The sequence below is a fragment of the Phyllobates terribilis genome, unplaced genomic scaffold (assembly GCF_046119375.1).
Source record: "Phyllobates terribilis strain yellow unplaced genomic scaffold, ASM4611937v1 Scaffold_89__1_contigs__length_6337102, whole genome shotgun sequence".
NCBI classification, from domain to species: domain Eukaryota; kingdom Metazoa; phylum Chordata; class Amphibia; order Anura; family Dendrobatidae; genus Phyllobates; species Phyllobates terribilis.
In genome coordinates, this window is record NW_027362849.1 from 5,846,851 (window position 1) to 5,866,232 (window position 19,382).

At 48.5% G+C, this 19,382-nt stretch overlaps 1 protein-coding gene across 4 annotated transcripts in view; it reads right to left on the minus strand.

The window, feature by feature from the left end:
- Positions 1–2,522: 2,522 nt before the first annotated feature.
- Positions 2,523–19,382, minus strand: part of LOC141197825 (armadillo repeat-containing protein 1-like) — a 32,759-nt gene continuing 15,899 nt past the window's right edge. For 2 of the 4 annotated variants that reach the window (XR_012269865.1, XM_073662900.1), the window contains exons 5-7: positions 15,001–15,130; positions 14,810–14,908; positions 2,523–3,034 (exon numbers count right to left, since the gene is read on the minus strand). The gene's annotated coding sequence lies outside the window, so the exon portion shown is untranslated. Of the gene's footprint in view, positions 3,035–3,323; positions 3,507–13,217; positions 13,600–14,809; positions 14,909–15,000; positions 15,131–19,382 lie in introns of those variants that run through there. The other 2 variants (XM_073662901.1, XR_012269864.1) reach the window with 2 other exon arrangements.

Here is a 19,382-nt window from a genome sequence, read left to right on the forward strand (position 1 = left end):
ATCTATGTCATTTTGGACCTTGGTTTTGGCACAAAGCTACAGACATCTTCAAACTTATATTGAAAATTCTGTAAAATGCAACTGTACCTTTCACTGGAAATAAAGGGAGTCCAGCCCAAACCCTGAAAAGTACCCAAATCATATTATACCTAGTCTCTCAAATTTGACAGTCGCCAGTAAAAGGTTTAAGTAGGTGATGTGCGCCAGGATTCGTCCATCAGACTGGCTTATAGTAACACGATTGATCTCTTCAGAGGAAGTTTCCACTGTTTGAGCTGTCATGCTTCTACACCACTCCAGCTGCCGCATGGGTGTAGCTCATAAAATCCTTCTAGGACCTATATTAAGTTGTTATCTTGACCAGTTTAGAAAATAACCAGCTCTTAAGAATCTACATCTCCTCCAAAATTGTTTCCCTTTATTCTGCACCAATTTTACATAGTATACATAGTAACATGGTAACATAGTTTTTAAGGTTGAAGGAAGACTAAGTCCATCTAGTTCAACCCATAGCCTAACATGTTGATCCAGAGGAAGGCAAAAAAAAAATGTGGCAAACACTAAACTCCGCATTGGGGAAAAAAATTCCTTCCCGACTCCATACGACAATCAGACTAGTTCCCTGGATCAACGCCCTATCAAGGAATCTAGTATATATAACCTGTAATATTATACTTTTCAAGAAAGGCATTCATGCCCTTCTTAAATTTAATAGTGAATCACTCATTACAACATCATGTGGCAGAGAGTTCCATAGTCTCACTGCTCTTACAGTAAAGAATCCCCATCTGTGATTATGATTAAACCTTCTTTCCTCCAGACGTAGAAGATGCCCCCTTGTCCAAGTCTCTGGCCTCAGAGTAAAAAGATCAGTAGAAAGGTCTTTGTACTGTCCCCTCATATACTTGCACATAGTAATAAGATCACCCGTAAGCCTTCTTTTTTCCACACTAAATAACCCCAAGTGTAATAACCTGTCTTGGTATTGCAGACCCCCCAGTCCTCTAATAACCTTGGTCGCTCTTCTCTGCGCCCTCTCTAGTTCAGCTATGTCTTTCTTATACACCAGAGACCAAAACTGTACACAGTATTCTAAGTGTGGTCGCACTAATGACTTGTATAGAGGTAAAATTATGTTCTCCTCATGAGCATCTATGCCTTTTTTAATGCCTCCCATTATTTTATTTGCCTTTGCAGCAGCTGCCTGACACTGGCCACTAAACGTCAGCTTGTCGTCCACCAATACACCCAGGTCTTTTTCAGTGACAGTTTTGCCCAGTGTTTTACAATTAAGCATATAATTATACATTTTATTTCCTCTGCCCAAGTGCATTACCTTACATTTATCCCCATTAAAGCTCATTTGCCATTTATCAGCCCAAGCTTCTAGTTTAGATAGATCCTCCTGTAATATAAAATTGTCCTCCTCTGTATTGATTACCCTGCAGAGTTTAGTGTCATCTGCAAATATTGAAATATTACTCTGTATGCCCCCTACAAGGTCATTAATAAATATGTTAAAAAGAAGGGGGCCCAATACTGACCCCTGTGGTACCCCACTATTAACTGAGGCCCAGTCTGAGTGTGTTCCATTAATAACCACCCTTTGTTTCCTATCACTGAGCCAATTCTTAACCCACATACATATATTTTCCCCTATCCCCGTTGTTCTCATTTTATGTATCAACCTTTTGTGTGGAACCGTATCAAAAGCTTTTGAAAAGTCCATATACACAACATCCACTGCATTTCCTTGGTCCAGTCGAGAACTTGCCTCCTCATAAAAACTGATCAGATTAGTTTGACAGGAACGGTCCCTTGTAAACCCATGTTGATATTGGGTCATGAGGTTATTCTTCTTCAGATACTCTATTATAGCATCTCTTAGGAAACCCTCCAGGATTTTACCCACAGTAGAGGTTAAGCTTACTGACCTATAATTTCCAAGTTCAGTTTTTGTCCCCTTTTTGAATATTGGCACCACATTTGCTATACGCCAGTCCTGTGCTACAGACCCTGTTATTATGGAATCTTTAAAGATTAAAAATAATGGTCTATCTATGATGTTACTTAATTCCTGCAGTACTCGCGGGTGTATCCCATCCGGGCCCGGGGATTTGTCAACTTTAGTGGTTTTTAGACGCCGCCGTACTTCCTGCTGGGTTCAGCAAGTGACATTTAATGAAGAATTTTTGAGAGTTCTTCCCCATTTACTGTTGAAATGGTTTCTGCTGAATGTCTTAACACTGTTCTTCCAATTAAATTTCTATTCTGATGAGCTGTAACACACTTGGGTTCCGCCGCTAACAAAATGCACCAATCCAAATTATGAATCATACATGAACAATGCCAATATTTTATTAATATGCTGAGAACAGACATGCATACAGAACTGACATCAGACTGCACAGTACAGTAATAAGTGCTAGAAGAGCAATACATTGCTAACCTGAGACAATGGCATCATGTACAATAAGAACATAGATCCTTAAAGTGGTTTTATACTAGTTTAATAGGGGCACATTTTTTTTGCACAATACTGGTCTGTGGGTCTAATGACTTTAATAACAGCACGAAGAGAACGTGACTTTAGACTGAAGTCTCACTACATGGATAACATACTTTTTTTTTTCTTAAAATAATCTTACAGAATGCTACCACTAATTTCCAAGAATCTTCTAGCTATAAGAATACTAAGGAGGACCCTGCTGTGTATCTCAGATTCAGGTAGTCTCTTGTTAAAAATGAATGGAAAGATAAGGAAACTTCTAGTGTTCTGTTCATCTGTAAGGAGATCACATATAAAATACATATAGGACGATATGTACACAGTTCTCCGGGTAGTAACACAGTTGAACGTTTCCTGTACGTCACCAATAAATAATAACCAGCTTCCTTGGATCTCATCCTTTGCTGCTGGATGAGCTAGAGCTTTTTCTAGATCTTTCTGAGGACTTTACTCTTCCAGCAAATAGTCTGGCAAGCACTGGCTCTTTTCCACTTGATTGTTCGTAGTTAGCAGCGGTACATAAACCTACGCAAATGGAGCACAGAAGACAGTGATCACACATGGGAACACTCACTCTGGTTTTACTAGAGCAACTCGGTGTCCAGGTACCAGACCAAGCAAATGAACTAAAGCAGAAGTCACATGCGATCTTATGGCAACCTGCCTGTGGTTTTTGTCAGTCAAACCACATCTCTAAAACAGCACAACAGTAAGTTGCACAAATGTTTTTGGCTATGTGAGCAGAGTTGCTGGCTAGCCCAAGCCTAACTGTTTTAGATACCAAACCATCAGCTAAAAATGTGTTTGAGCGTACCTCTTTACCATAGTCATTCTTGATCACCTGCTGTGCCTTCAGAACTTTTGTTTCTGCGATTGCCGAGGTTAAACATTGTGAACAAGAACAATTGTGTAATCCATCTACATTTGTGGCACCCTGCTGTTCACAGGTACCACAGGACCCAAAAGGGCGCATGGACGGACTTCTCCTCAAGAGGCCCTCAATACATACAGACACCTCCACCATTCCACCTCATACCACCAGAGGGAGCCCTGTTAGGGATATATATACTGGAGGGTGGAGTTAGGTAGTCAGAGTGTGCTGACGCTAGGAGATCAGCGAAGAAGCAGCACGCTGGCTGCTGTGCTGAGGCAAGCCAAGGCCTACAGCACGTGCTGAAGCCTGAGGGGGCCCCGAGTGTGGCCGGAGGCAAAGCAGAGAGAAGTGATAAGGGGGCAGAGGAGCATCATAGGCTCACCCCAGAATACAAACTTGACACCGGGTCCGCGCCTACAGGGTCCTCTACACCCAGTAGGGATTACCGGCATACCAGGAGGACTACAAGTACTGGTCGACCTGACGCTAAATCCATTTACAGGACTAGGAACCACGAAGGCCCCAGCGTCCAGGGATCGTGGTAGCCAGAAGAAAGTCCTACTACCAAGCCGACAGGTGAGAGAGTGAAACAGCATAGAAGCTAGGCCCAGTTGCAGGCTGGCCAGGAGCTTAGAGAGAGGAAGAAACAGACCAGGAGGCCTTATACCCGCTCACTGGGGAGAGTCCAGAAGTGCACCCTTCCTACCGAGTACCCTGGACCGTACCTGTTATTTACACCAGTAAAGGTACAAAGTGAATCTCCTGTGTGCGTGTCCGTCATTCCCCGTGATCCGACCTGGCCCCCTCTCACCTGCATCCCTAGCGAGCTGGACAGTCTGCGCTCTGAAGTGCGTCAGTTAAGTAAAACTCTGACCACTGTCCTGAGCGCCCTGCAGCTACAGACAGAGCCCGAGACGGATGGAAGGATCCTACTCGCCGACAGCCCTGAGGATGTCCCCTGGATGAGGAGAAGAAGGAGGACAACACCACCCCGTGGGAGGACCAACGATCAACGTCGCCCTCCAAGAGAATTCGTCTGCTACTGTTGCCACAAGGCAGGCCACCCCGCATGGACCTGTAATTTAAACGGGTCGAGGGCCGACACCCAGGAGTAGACCGACCAGGCCCATCAAGCTGGTACTACCGGTTCGTGGGAGGAAGACCTTTCCTGTCCATTGTGCTGGACAGCATCGCAACACCTGCCCTACTGGACACCGCATCACAGGTAACCATCATACCTGATGTCCTCTACAAAAGGTACTGGTCCATAGATTAACTCCACCCGCCAAACCCAAACCTCTCTGTGTATGCCTCCAATGGCCTTCCTCTTAGCCTAGTCGGGGTTAAGGACGTGACAGTGAAGATGGGAAGAGCAGAACTAAAGGACCAAGGACTGATTGTAGTAGAGTCTAACCCTGGCGATACAGACTTATATATGATACTTGGTACAAATGTTGTTGTTAATTGTTTGGGAGAAGTGTTGTTCTTACTCCAACAGATGGCTGACACTGCCAAACCAGGGAAGAGGAAGGTGCTCCAGAAAGAAATTTGAGCCCTCCTGTACCAGCAACAGGTAAAACTAACAGGTGGTGAAATTGGTATTGTACGGGTGACAGACCCGATACCCATTGTGATTCCCCCGCTAAGTGAAATGCTGATTTGGTGTAGGGCAGCAATAGGCCTCAGGGGACAGAACTACCAGGCGGTAGTAGAGCCCGTTAACTCAGAACACAGACCTAACTGCTAGAGGGGTAGTTGATGTGCACAATGGAAGGGTGCCCGTACGCCTCCTAAACTATGGGGGGGGGGGAAGAAGTCAAATTGCCACGATATTCCACTGTTGCCAGATTGTATACTGTGAATAATGATGCTATACACACAGTGGAACCCTTGACCCCACCAGACATGGTGGAGGACAATGACTCCAAAGCTCAGCTGGAGGAATGGTGTCAGCAGCTCCATGTTGGAACTGACGCCACTCCTGTCCATCAAAAACACGGTGTCTACAGGGTGGTTCAGGAATATGAACAGGTGTTTAGTAAACACTCAATTGATTTTGGAAGGGTCAAAGGGGTACAACATCACCTACCCACAGGTAATCATCCACCCATCAAGGAGCATTACAGACTCATACCACCAGCGCATTACCTGAAAGCGAAAGAAATGTTGCATGACATGAAAAGGGCAGGGGTAGTAAGGGATAGCTGTAGCCCCTGGGCAGCTCCCCTGGTCCTGGTCAGGAAGAAGGATGGTATCATGAGGATGTGTGTAGATTACAGGCAAATTAATTGAATAACACATAAAGATGCATACCCTTTGCCCTGTATAGAGGAATCCCTGGCGGCACTAAAATCTGCCAATTACTTTTCCACATTGGATCTCACTAGTGGGTACTGGCAAGTCTCTGTTGCTGAGGAAGACCGGGAGAAGACAGCTTTCACCGCCTCTATGGGATTATGCGAGTTCAACAGTATGCCGTTTGAACTCTGCAACGCCCCTGGAACGTTCCAGAGGTTGATGGAGTGTTGCTTAGGACACCGGAATTTCGAGACAGTGCTGCTATACCTGGATGACGTTATCGTGTACTCAAAGACGTATGAAGACCATCTGAAGCACCTGGCGGAGGTATTTGAAGCATTGTCCCGGTATGGGATGAAACTAAAGCCTTCCAAGTGCCACTTGCTCAAACGGAAGGTTCAGTACCTGGGGCACATAGTCAGCTCAGAGGGAGTAGCACCAGACCCGGAGAAGGTCACTGCCATCCAGAAGTGGCCTGAACCGAGAAACATCAAGGAAGTACGTCAGTTTCTGGGACTGGTCGGGTACTACAGGAGGTTCATAAAGGACTACACCAAAAAGGCAGCACCTTTACAAGATCTCCTAATAGGACAGTCCAAGAGAGGTAAAAGTCCCCCATTCCAGTGGGGCAAGGAACAGACTGAATCCTTTGCAGTGATGAAGGAGATCCTAACTGGTGAAGAAATCCTGGCTTTCCCTGACTACAGCCAACCTTTCCTGTTGTACACCGACGCCAGCAACGAGGGACTGGGAGCTGTGCTATTCCAGAAGCAAAACGGCAGATAAAAGGTAATTGCCTATGCCACCAGGAAGGTTCGCCCTACTGAGAGGAACCCGGAGAATTACAGTTCCTTCAAGCTGGAGTTCCTGGCCTTGGTCTGGGCTATCACTGAAAGATTCAAGCATTACCTAGCCTCAACTAAATTTACAGCCTTTACTGACAACAACCCCTTGACACACCTGGAAACAGCCAGGTTGGGAGCCATGGAACAGCGTTGGGTGGCCAGATTGTCGAATTACCAGTTCACAATCAAGTACCGGGCAGGTCACAAGAACACCAATGCTGATGCCTTGTCAAGAATACCCCACCAGTCAGACACCGAGGATGAAGTGGAGGATCTCGAAGAAATTGAACTACCTGCTTTCCACAGAAATGGAATGGTCCACGAGCAGCGCGCCTCCAGAAGATGTCGTGGTAAGACACTAAACCCTTTACCTCATCACAACTGGAAGGAAACCCAGGACAGTGACCCGGTTGTCAGCCTCATCAAAGGACTGATAACCCAAGAAGGTACTCACCTGGAGAAGGATGCTCCTCCACAAGCCAAACAACTGTGGAATGAGAGAAGCCGGCTGTTCATCTATAGAGAGAAGCTGTGCAGAAGGTATGTCAACCCTAGAACCCATGAAATGGCATGGCAGATTGTAGTACCCAGGACAGACATCCAGATGGTGTTAGAGGCCTACCAGGATCAAGCAGGTCACTTTGGCTGGAAGAAGCTGGAAACCCTGCTGAAGGACCGGTTCTATTGGGTTGGAATGCGGAGCTCCATAGAAAGGTGGTGCCGGAATTGTGGACCCTGTAGCCTCAGAAGGAAAGACTACGGCGGCCAGAAAGCACCCTTGCAGTCCATCAAAACAACCCAACCACTGGAGATTGTCGCTCTGGATCACGTCAAACTGACACCCAGCAGATAAGGCTATTCCTATGCACTGACTATGGTGGATCACTATTCCGGGTTCCTGGTGGTAGCCCCTGTCAAGGATCTGACAGCAGAAACTGCAGCAAGAACGTTCCAAGCCTACTTCTGCAGACCCCATGGATATCTGGAAAGGTGCTCACAGATCAAGGCCCTGCCTTTTTGAAGTCGAGCTATTTAAAGAATTCTGTCACCTGTATGGATGTAAGAAGATCAGGGCTACGCCGTATCACCCTCAAACCAACGGTATGTGCAAGAAAATGAACAACATAGACCTGTTGAAAATCTTACCTTTGGAAGAGAGGAACCAGTGGCCAGATAAACTACCTGACCTGGTAGACCTGTATAACCACATACCTGTGAGTTCTACTCATGAGAGCAAGACCTGGAAAATTGCCCATGAACCTGGAACTCGGAGTGGTAGAACCTACTGCAGATATGTCCACTGAAGACTGGGACACAAGTCGGCAAGAGCAGTACAGGAAAGTACAGGCCTGTGTCGAAGACAGTCTAAACAGAGTAAGGGAAAGGCAAGAAGAACAGTACAATAAGCATGCACCAGCAGAACCCTTGGCACCTGGAGAAATAGTGCTAAAGCGGAAGAGAAGAGGTCACAAGCTCGATGACCAGTGGGAAAGAGAGCCCTACACTGTGTTAAATTGCAGATTTGACAACAGCAAAACCTGCCTGATCAGCAAAAATGGAGGTTAGACAACCGCAACAGTTTCAAGATATCACTTGAAATTGTGCCCAGGTCTACTGAAGACACAGGGGGAAGAAGTACCTCTTATAGTGACGTGCCCCCAGGGCCGTGGGTCACTCGGTGCCGGGCCTATAGATGCTGGGGAAGGGAAATGTCACAGTGGCGGCGGCCCGGTCCGTGGCCCAGGGCGGTCAACAAAAAGGGGAAGGAAAATATTTTTATATGGGATTTGTAGTTCTTAGGAAGTGTTCGTCATGCCACCTGTGGTTTCTGGTAATAGGTACCAGCGCTGCTTCAGACCTCTGGGGCGGTTGTTAGAGCAGCTGGGTTGGAACGGCTCCCCACAGGTGGAGCGGGCCCCAGGGCAGTGTAGTATTGATGGTGGTGATGCTGGGGCTAGAGGTGCAGGAGAGATGGCGCAGCAAAAATAACTGACTGAGGCAGTGGAGTGCAGTCATCCGAGTTTACTCACAGTTCTGTTTAAGTTCCTCAGGTACACTGTACGGGTGTCAGCCTCTTGCGTCGTACTGCGTCTACCAGACAAGGGGTTCAGCACTTTCTCAAGTATATCAGGAACGCTTGACGGAACCCCGCTTTCTTTATGTTCCTTACTAGACCGACTTCCCGCGCTGGGTCTTCTCCCTCCTGCCCTGCGCTTCCCCACACACAGTCCCGATCGGGTGCTCTGAAGTCCTTCTGGGCAACCTGGAGTTCCCGTACCTACTTGATGCCCTTCACAGTGACTAGGTTGAGACTGTGGCAACTGCACCATGGAAGTGCAGAAGCCTCCGGTTTTCCAGCCAAGACCTAGAGTAACACTGCTGGTCCAGGGACCGGTTCCCTTCTTGTGGCCTGATCCCTCTAACACTTGGCAGATTCGGGCGTACGGGTGCCGTCCTGCACTCACCGTACCCCCTGGGATCCCTTCTGTTACCGGAGCCTTCCTCCTCTGCTCCCCCCCCCTGGCCTCTTCTTACTAGGCCCCACTCATGGAGCAGAGCTCCTGAAGAGACTCTGCTCCCCTCTTCTCCTTTCACTGAGTCCACACTCACTAACTAACTAACTAACTAACTCTTTCTAAGATGGCCCCCCTTTATATACACCTCCTCTATAAGTGCTCCACTGTTCTGCATCCTCCACCTACACCCACTACTGGTACCCTCTCTCTTTGGTTCACCTCACTCCATCCAAGGACAGGGCTCAGCAGAACACAGTGCATCTTGCCCTTCCAGCCGGCCTGGAGCAGTGTAGTGTTGAATGCGGGTGTTGGGGTTCCGGGCAGCACTCCCTCCTTACCTGAGAGAAGGAGACACCACATCTCTGGGTGAGGTGCAGTACCTCTGTGGCGACTGAACCCTCAGGGGCGCCACACTAGCATTGGAAGAGCCCAAGGAAGATGTAATTCATACAGTTCTAGGAGACTTCCCTGTGGACTCTCCTCAACTTGATGGAGCAGTTATCATACCAGTGATACACTTCTATCAGCAACCAAAAGAACCTCCACCACAAGTAGAACCTGTAAGCGCCCTAGAAGAACCTGCTCAGGAACAGGAAGAGTCCCCAGTAAGAGGAGGGTCACCAGTTGAAGCAGAGCCTGAAGGCCCAGTAAACAGTGCACTTGCCAGTCCTATAGAGAGATTGAGGCATTTCTATAACTTACCTACATGTAGATCTGATAGGTTAGCAGATAGTGCATACACAGACACCAGTATCACTCCAGTGCTACGAAGATCCACATGCAGCACATAAGGCCAAATCCATGCCAGGTTTAGGGATTAAAATACAAAATGCCTAAAGTGTAAATAGTTACCCAGTTGGGTATTGCCTACTATTATTTATTGTGTGAACTGAAAAAGTTATATATGTGTGTTGCCCAGTTACCCATAAGGGTATAAAGACTTGTAGGCTGAGGACTGTGAGCAGCCAAAAACTGTCATGTAAATAGTTGCACTTATTAAAGTGCCCTTATTGATTGTATGCAACAGATGACCACTGAACAAATACCCGTTTGGCGTGGCGGAAGACGTGGTCCAACGTCGGATCACCTATGCCCTGCAGCCACGCCCAGGGCCTATGTTGAGGGTTTTCGGACAGGTCCCTCATGCTGCTCGATTTGCATCTTTATCAGTGAGATGGACACCTGTTTTATGGAACTCACTGTAACTTTAAGAAAATATATTACTGTTATTATAATTGTCATTGTTGTAACCTGTTACAAAATGCTTCAGTCCAGGAGTACTGAATTTTACTAGGGGGGAACGTGGCACCCTGCTGTTCACAGGTACCACAGGACCAAAAAGGGTGCATGGACGGACTTCTCCACAAGAGGCCCTCACTACATACAGACACCTCCACCCTTCCACCTCATACCACCAGAGGGAGCCCTGTTAGGGATATATATACTGGAGGGTGGAGTTAGGTAGAGAGAGTGTGCTGACGCTAGGAGATCAGTGAAGAAGCAGCACTCTGGCTGCTGTGCTGAGGCAAGCCAAGGCCTACAGTACGTGCTGAAGGCTGAGGGGGCCCCGAGTGTGGCCGGAGGCAAAGCAGAGAGAAGTGACTAGGGGGCAGAGGAGCATCATAGGCTCACCCCAGAATACAAACTGGACACCGGGTCCGCACCTACAGGGTCCTCTACACCCAGTAGGGATTACCAGAATACCAGGAGGACTACAAGTCCCTGGTCGACCTGAAGCTAAATCCATTGACAGGACTAGGAACCATGAAGGCCCCAGCGTCCAGGGATCGTGGTAGTCAGAAGAAAGTCCTACTACCAAGCCGACAGGTGAGAGAGTGAAACAGCATAGAAGCTAGGCCCAGTTGCAGGCTGGCCAGGAGCTTAGAGAGAGGAAGAAACAGACCAGGAGGCCTTATACCTGCTCACTGGGGAGAGTCCAGAAGTGCACCCTTCCTCCCGAGTACCCTGGACCGTACCTGTTATTTACAGCAGGGAAGGTACCAAAGTGAATCTCCTGTGTGCGTGTCCGTCATTCCCCCTGATCCGACCTGGCCCCCTCTCACCTGCATCCCTTCCTCCACACTGCCCTGGGGCCCGCTCCACCTGTGGGGAGCCGTTCCAACCCAGCTGCCTTGTCAACCGCCCCAGAGGTCTGCAGCAGCGCTGGTTACCTATTACCAGAAACCACAGGTGGCGTCACAAGACAAAACTGCTAACCGCTCTATCAAGTGACAAAGCCCCTTTTCAAGAGAGACCCCAGAGTACGGGCCCGGGAGCCGACTGTCATGACATCCTACAACGAAGGTAAATGCCCGGGTACCGAGTTCTCCCATATCCCCCTGGGCGAGTCACATTCATGGGGAGAGGGTGCAAAAAGAAAATGACAAATGTTGTAAGAAGATTACTGTAACCATGACGACTTCCTAACACACTTCAGATCTGTAGAAGCTGAAATATTACGTAAGAGGACATACCCCACTAGAATATACACTCCCCAACACTGAAATTGCAACACTAAGAAGGAATAGTCGTAGAATTATGGAAATCACAGGATTGACAGATATGTTAATGATATGCAAATTAAACAATGGACAGGACATCACCAGGACCCATGCTGCTCATGCCATTTTGAGAAACCTATGAGGCCTAAACATGCTGCAATGGCCTGCAGGGTCTCTGGAAATGTCTTCCATCGATCACATCTGGGATGTCATTGTCTATTACAAAGGGAGCTGCCAGCAGCGGATCTTGATGATTTGAGTGCCTAAGTGTATTCAGCGTAACAGAACATTTCTTAGACAACCATTAATAACTACCCTGATAGCAGCTGAGGTGTGTAATTGTATTTCTGCATGTGACACTCATACTCCATGCTGAATAAATCGAGCGGTTTTGAAAAATTTGCTTCCATTTTGTCAACATGTGCTAATAACATATCTATCCATCCTGTGATTGTCATAATTCCATGACTTTTCCATCTTTGTTTTGCAATTTCAATGCTGAATGCATAGAACTAGCTAGCAGATCGACTGTGCCTCTTGTCAGAGCTTCCTTTTCTTGCTTGCTAAAATGTGCACAAATAACACAATGTTAATTTCTGTAATTAAACTGATCAATTGGTAGAGTAAGGCTATGTGCACATGGAGTATTTGTAACGTGTTGAAACACTCGCCAAACAACGCGTAGATTATTTTCTTGTAGCAGCTTTGAATCATTTCGGCAGAGGTATTTTCCTAAGTTTTGCAGTCTTTTGATTGGATAGCGCTTAGTTTGGAGTGATTTCCATCAGGAAACGCTTACAAAGAAGTGAGATGCACTTTGTTTCCCACCAGGTGTTTTTTAAAACCTGAAGAGGAAAAACATGTTCAAAAGACTGAACATATGAACAGCAAGTTGTTTTACTATACAAATGAAACTCTGTGTGCACATACCTTAAAGTAAACCTGTCACCTGAAAAAGCAGTATAATCTGCAGGCATCATGTTATAAAGCAGGAGGAGCTCAGCAGATTGATGTATAGTGCTGTGAGAAAAGACTAGGTATAACCTGTGTTTTCATCATTTAATACTCTGCTCTTTCTGGCATGTATGGTCCAGTGGGCGGGGCTATCAATAACTGACAGCTATCTGTGTATAAGTGTGCATAGAGAAATAACTGTCAGTCACTGATAGGACCGCCCACTGGACCGGAAGTCCCGGAAGTCCCAGAGAGAGCAGAGCTATAAATAAATGAATAAATCACAGGTTATACTGAATCTTTTCTCACAAAATCACATATCATTCTGCACACCTCCTCCTTCTCTATAACCTGGTGCGCTCAGATCGCATTGCATTTTCTTTTTCTTACAGGTTCACTTTAAGTGTTTTGTATTCATAACGCACCTGTTTTTTGAAGGATACCATTATTTCCACATGGCAGAACAATGAGAATCTGAATTCGACAAGACAGTATCATGTTGTTTACAGCTAGCTGTCCGCTCTTCTGACATATCTCCATGCTGCATAAAACAAGTCCCATAACTCTGCATTGTGCTATATTTCTATTAATCTGACTACTGTACATGGTGTACGACTCTTGGTAAGTGGGCAGAGTCAAGTGTGCGCAAGCCAGTTATTCATACATTTGTTAAAGGACTACTGCGCTAGTGTACTGAGTTCAGGAAAGATACAAGAGGATTGGTTGATAAAAGCGGTTTATTAAATTTAAAAGTAAAAATTCATAGAAAGCAATAATTAAAATTCATAGATAGGGATGATAAATTGCATGGGCAGAGGGGAGGGAAGGGGAATCTTGGCTGGGGAATTTTTTGCTGTTGAGAATATGAGGTACCACTGTATTGAGGGTTGAGGTTCACTTTAGTGGGTCTTTCTGAGTGATCCAAGGCGTGTGGATACTTGTGAAGGGTATATACAATTGCTATAATATGCTGCTTCAGATGAGTTATCAGGTTACCTTTTTAGGAAGTGGACCGTATATACCTGGAGCACAATTAGGTGGTGTGTATGTTCTATTTGAGAGTAGGTAGGCGTCTCTGGTCAGCTGTATACAGGGCGACCAGCTGAAAGGGAAAAAACAACTGGATTAAGGGACGTTGTTTGGCCCCTCTTTTATCTTAGTACAATTGACGCGCCCCCTGGGCCGTGGGGTACTCGGCAGCCGGGCCTCTGGTTGCTGGGGGAATATCACGGTAGCTTGCCCGGTCCGTGACCCAGGGTGGTTAGTAAAAGGGGGAATAGTTTATAGGGGATTTGGGAAAGTGTTTGTGATGCCACCTGTGGAATGCAGCTAAGGGGTGCTGCCACTGCGGAGGAGTCCTCTGGAGTTGGTGTGATGGCAGCAGGGATGGTGCGGCTCTCCACAAGTAGAGATAGCTCCAGGGCAGCGTTGGGTGTAATGGATGGTGGTGCAGGGGACAGACGGCAGGACGGTCCCGGAGGAAAGACGGACACTCACACGGGGGTAAGCTTCAGTACCTTTACTGGTGATGGTGCAGGCACGGTCCAGGGTACTCCGGGCGAAGGGCGCACTTTTGGACTCTCCCCAGTGAGCGGGTATAGGGCCTCCTGATCCGTGGCTTTACTCGCTAAGCTTCTGACCTGCCTGGAGCTAGGCCTAGCTTGGTTACTGTCTCTCTTTGCACCTGCTGACCTGGTGGTAGGGCCTTCTCTTGGAGATCACTCTCCTTGGATGCTGGGGCCTCCGTGACTCCTAGCCCTGGTACTGTAATCAGCGTTTGGTGAACCTGGGAACTGTAGTCCTCCAGGAGTTCCGGTGGTTCCTACTGGGTGTAAAGGGTCCCTGTAGGCGCGGAGACGGTGTCCGGTATATATATCGGGGTGAGCCTGGTATGCTCCTCTGCCCCCTCACTACTTCTTCCTTCTCCTCTCGCCTTCGGCCACTCAGGGCCCTCACTAGGCCTTCACACGTGCTGTAGGCCTTGGCTTGCCTAAGCACAGCAGCCAGCGTGCTGCCTCTTCGCTGCTCTCTGAGCGTCAGCACGCTCTCAGCTCAACTCTGAGCTCTGTCCCTCTCTATGTCTGAGTAGGACCTGTCTGAACTCACTTCAGACTAAAACACAAACTGAGCTGCCTGGCTCCACCCTCCCTATATATATATCCCTAACGGGCTCCCTCTGCTGGTGTGAGGTGGTAGGGTGGAGATGTGTGAATGTGTGAAGGCCTCTTGTGGAGAAGTCCATCCATGCACCCTTCTGGGTTCTGTGGCACCAATGCGCAGCAGGGTGCCACACAGTAAATCTAGATAATTACCTGTTTTAGTTGGCTGAAGAGTGGGTTTTGATTATTGATCCTGGTGTTCCGGGGAGCCACTTGTGTTTGTATGGCTAGAGAGGTAGTTTACTGTGGGGACTAAATGGTAACATTAGGTATGATCTGGACAAATAGACATGTACCTGACAAAACATATAATACACAAATTGCGATAGGGTAAAATACGTTACCAGTAAGGAAATGATGATTGATTAGGTGAACTCTATTTGGTTCAGTTCTACCCAACGGCTTGTTCTATGGTAAGTATGACTACTTCGGTCACAGTTTAGTCCACAATTTCACTGTGTTAACCTGTAGGGACTTGAAGTGAGTTAATTAGTAAGGGTATATTTATCCCTCGTACTGATGTTATATAGTTTATAAAATATAGAATAAAATTACCACTGGCTGGTTTAGGTGGTAAATTTAATTATACTAGGGGGGCTGGTTGGCCGGTGTATTTTGGCTGCAGGATTCCTGTTCCTGTTAGTCTGAGGTACAAACGTTGGTTGGCTATTCAGTTTTAGAATTAGGCATAAGAATTCCCTGTAGTGTCCAGAGAGCCTTTTGGCTCTATAGTGTGTACCATAGGCGGAAGTTCCTATATAGGCAGCTGTCTTGAAAACATTGGTGAGGCAGTGCGGTACCTTAAGTAGTTATTGATCCGTGGTGTTGCGGCTTTCCTCCTGATGCAGTGCAGAGGTGTACTGCTGGCAGAGCAAGGCAGGAGCTGGTGGATGTCGGAGTCCAGGCCGGAGACTCCGGCATCAGCGTGCAGCGTCCGGAAGTAGAGTGGCGTCTGTGTATAAGGACCTGTGTAGCGTCAGGTCTTAGTTGGTCACGTGACCGAAGTTGAAGACGGAGAGCAGGGAGGACCAATGATCCATTACCTATGGGGTATATGGTGCCCCTCACTTCTTGCTGCAAGTAATACTGACTATATCCACCAGCACCCCTAAACCCCACTTTCTTTCTCTACATAGTTATTAATACATATTTCTAGAAGTGTTTATTTAATAAAAAATAGATCTAGATAGAAAAAAAAAAACCTATTGGAAGATCAGGTTTTCTTTGTCTGTCAGGTCGAATAATGCTATTAACCTGCAGGTTAGCAGGTGCCCAGCGGCGGCGAGTCTCCCAGGAGAATATGAACTTTATTTCTCCCCGATACTGGCGACTTTCAGTCATGCAGGTGTGGCACCCCAGGGGTCTGGTTGCCGCAGTGGTAGAAATACCTTGTCTGAGAGCGAGCATGGGTTTTCCTGGTCAGGAACATTATTGCATGCCACACCTCCTGCCCCAGTCCAGGGAGGGGAGGAACCTGCCCTTTATAAACTGGAGCTGGGGCGGGGTTAGTCTAGTCTAGTCCAGAGAGAGGGACAGAGCAGCAGCAAGGAGCTCTGTAGGAGCCAGGAGCTGAAGACCAGGGACTGGAGCCGCGGAGCTCGTCCTGGCAGAAGACGCAGAGAACCGGACACCGGAGTCCGAGGCTGTGGGGATTCTACACCCAGCAGCAGAAACCACCTGGCAGGGGATTTCAGGTCCTCTGGCCATAGAAAGGCCAGACGCTAAGTCACACGCAAGGGACAGGCACCGCCATCGAGGAGCGGAAGTCAACAAAGGCCCCAAGTCACCAGCCATACGGGTGAGCACCACACGGTACACTCAGGGACGTGGGCTACTACACGACTACAGCAGGGTAGCCAGGAAGAGTGCAGTCAGATGGGAAGGCCTACACCTCCACCTGGCCAGGGGGACTCTTGTTCGCTCACAGAGTGACCAGACCTCTAATGTTAGCCAGTACTCCCGGCAGGGCCTTCTTCCTTACCAACAGTAAAGACCCTGAACTGCACTGCACGGACTCTGAGTCATTTCTGCTGCGCCCATGTACCACAACCCTCACCATCTACACACGCTGCCCTGAGGCTATACTCCTCCCGTGGGGAGTTATACTACCCTTTGCTGCGCACACAACATCAGCCTCAGTGACCGCAATCCATGGGTGGCGTAGTCGGACATTTAAACATTACAAAACCAAGTTAACAGATCCGCCACTGGTTTGACCACCCTGAGCCACGGGACCGGGTCGCCGCCACGGAGACTACAACCCCTAGCATCACACAGAGATCCGGCTCCGGGTATTCCCCCACACACGGCCCAGGGGGCGCGTCAACTTTGGCGTAGTCAGCAGGATTTTGTGCCCGCAACCACCGGGTACTGCGTGCCTGAAGAAAGACTGTGATACTTACCGTGGTGAAGTTTCCCGCCATCCGCAACCATTTTCCCACCATCCGCAGCCATTTTCCCGCCATTGGGCGCCATTTCCGGGACGCCGCGCTGGAAGAAGTGGGGCGTGGACACCAAAAGCGCGCGAGAGCTGAAGCCCCACCTTACGCACTGACGCTGTGCAAGGTCCTGGAAGGAGCCCCGCGGACGCCGACATCACCAGCGCGCGACGCAAAGTCCTCGACCCCCGACGATCGACTGCGGAGCCGCGGCCTACAGAGAAAAAGCAACGAAAGGTAGGCCACGGTTAACTAGGGGGGAGGAAGACACCAGGAATGGAGGGAGCTCCCACCGCCAGCGCGGCTGCTGCCGCAGTGATGCCTTTCACGATGCCGTATATCCCAGGAGCGGCATGGTTACCCCAGTACTCAGGGGAGTCGCATACCCTGAGTGACTTTAAAGAAAGACTGTATAGCCTATTCAAAGTATACCCCCTGTCCGAGGAACAAAAAGTGAGCATCCTGACAGGTCAGTTAATCGGGGCAGCCCAAAGAGAAGTAAAGTCCTGGTCAGCCAGGGGAAAGGGGACTGTAAAGGAAATACTGGCCCGTCTAAAGGACACTTTTGATACCCGCACCTCAGCAGAGATCAAGTTAAAATTTTATGGATGCAAGCAACGGGCACAAGACAGTATACGGGACTATGCTTTCAATTTGCAGGAGGCCCTGAGAGCCATTAAGCAGGCAGACCCTGACAGTGTGCAGAATGAGGATAAGCTGTTGACTGAACAGTTCATTGAGGGTCTACTGTCCAGCGCCCACCGAACCCAGTTGCGTGTTATTTCCCTCCAGAACCCTGATTTAGACTTTGCGCAGTTTAAAGACAGGGCCATCTGGGTGCTCCGAGAACCGGCACCAGGTGGCTCTGTAACCCACAGGCGCCCTGCTATCACCTACCACCAGGAGGCGGCGCCCTTGTCTGCAGAGCCTGTGGGAGCTGATGCACAGGCTTTGGACAAAACCCCGGCTGCAGATCTGCACCATCAGGTCCAAGAACTGACCAAAAGCGTTGCCGCGCTAACCAGAACTGTGCAGTCTTTACAGGTGTCTTCCCCAGGAAAGATCCAGCCGGCTTCCAGTCTGGAGGATGTCCCTTGGAGTCGATGGAGGAGGATCCCATCATCCAGAGGAAGGCCAAGCAACCGCTACGACCAGGACGGACAACCCATCTGCCGCCGCTGCAACCAACCAGGACATATGGCAAGGTACTGTCATTTAAACGGGCCCAACATGGGGCAGAGGGCCGACCCCCAGGCATAAGATCTTCAGGCCCATCGAGCTGGCGTGATAAGTACGTAGGGGGACGACCGGTTTTACCCGTGGTGCTGGATGGCATCCCTATGAGTGCACTACTGGACACCGGGTCACAAGTAACCACCATCCCCTATGTGCTCTTTAAGCGGTACTGGAATGACTCGGATATTACCCGCTACCCAGATGACGATTTGAGCATCATTGCCAGCAATGGTCAGCCCGTACCGTAGGTGGGATTCAAGGAGGTGACCATAAAAATTGGTAAAGTTGGACTGCCAGCGCAAGGACTGATTATTGTGGACATTGACCGTCGTGAAAGCCACCCTAAGATAACCTTGGGTACTAATGTTATTGAAAATTGTCTTGTAGAGATAACTGTCATATTACAGCAGCTTGCGATGAACGCCAGCTCCAGCCAGCAGCGTGTCTTACAAAAAGAGATCAGAGCCCTGATGAAAAGGCAACAGGTAGAACTGTCTGGTGGTGAGATTGGTAGTGTTAGGATGAGCGACCCGTTCCCTATCGCCATGCCCCCAAAGAGTGAGATGGTGATCTGGTGCCGGACTGCAATCGGGTTAAGAGAAAGGGACTACCAAGCCATGGTAGAACCTGTCTACTCAGACAGTAGGCCCACCATTTTGACAGCACGGGGGGTGGTCGATGTACCCCATGGGGGGGTACCCGTCCGCATCCTAAACATTGGGGAAAGAGAAGTATACTTGCCCCGGTATGCCACACTAGCCAAATTGTTCACTGTTAACCAAAATGGCCGTGGAACCTTTGCCTCCATCTCAACCAGAGGAGGGTAACGGCTCCAAGAAACAAATGGAGGACTGGTGTCAGAAGCTGCATGTGGGCACCAACTCCACTCCCTCACACCAAAAACAGGGAGTCTACCGGGTGGTGCAGGAGTACGAAAGGGTCTTTAGCAAACACTCGCTAGACTTTGGGCAAGTAAAGGGGGTAGAACATCACATCCCCACGGGAGACCATCCACCCATAAAGGAAAGATACCGACCTGTACCCCCTGCACA